This window comes from Buceros rhinoceros, unplaced genomic scaffold (assembly GCF_000710305.1).
Source record: "Buceros rhinoceros silvestris isolate BGI_N320 unplaced genomic scaffold, ASM71030v1 scaffold12646, whole genome shotgun sequence".
Lineage (NCBI taxonomy): Eukaryota > Metazoa > Chordata > Aves > Bucerotiformes > Bucerotidae > Buceros > Buceros rhinoceros.
In genome coordinates, this window is record NW_010418170.1 from 5,932 (window position 1) to 6,524 (window position 593).

Consider the following 593-nt stretch of genomic DNA (forward strand, 5'->3'; position numbering starts at 1 on the left):
CTGGCAGGCCCCAACACGGCCTGGCACCCCTGGGGAAGGCAAGTGCATGGCTGGGGGCAGCTACTGTGTCCCATGGGAAGGCACGAGCTGCAGACCTGGCAGTGTGAATGTGGCCTGCTGGGATGCTCAGGTTTGGGTGATGCACATGCAGCCGCAGCTGGTTGTCTCCAGGCCCTGCCAGGCATGTGGCATGGACCCCCAAGGCCAGCGCAACAGATGGGCATGGCCCCAGGGACACAGCTCAGCTGCTTGCTGTACTCTTGGGAACAGCAGGGCCGAGAGCAGGGCTGGGCTGGGGCAGGGGCAGGGGCCTGTCAGCTCTGAGGGAGCAAATAAACACCCACAGCACTTCATCTGACTCCTGCTCTGACATGGGCATCACAGCATTGCTCTCTGACTGTCCGTCCCACGGATGCACTGCATGGGTTGGGTTGGGCTGCAGCCCTATGGGCAAGGGACAAGCAGGGAGAAGCAGGGCAGGGACAGGCAGGGCATGCCAGTCTAGTGCCAGCGAGCATGGGGTCAGAGGCTGTCCCAGCACATCGGAGCTAGCAGTGCACCAGGGGCCAGAAAAGGTAGGAAGTACAGGCAGG

General features: G+C 62.7%; 1 protein-coding gene across 1 annotated transcript in view; it reads left to right on the plus strand.

The window, feature by feature from the left end:
* The window catches only part of LOC104495468 (gap junction alpha-3 protein-like), a 2,178-nt gene that overhangs the window by 894 nt on the left and 691 nt on the right, over positions 1-593 (plus strand). The window lies entirely within an intron of this gene.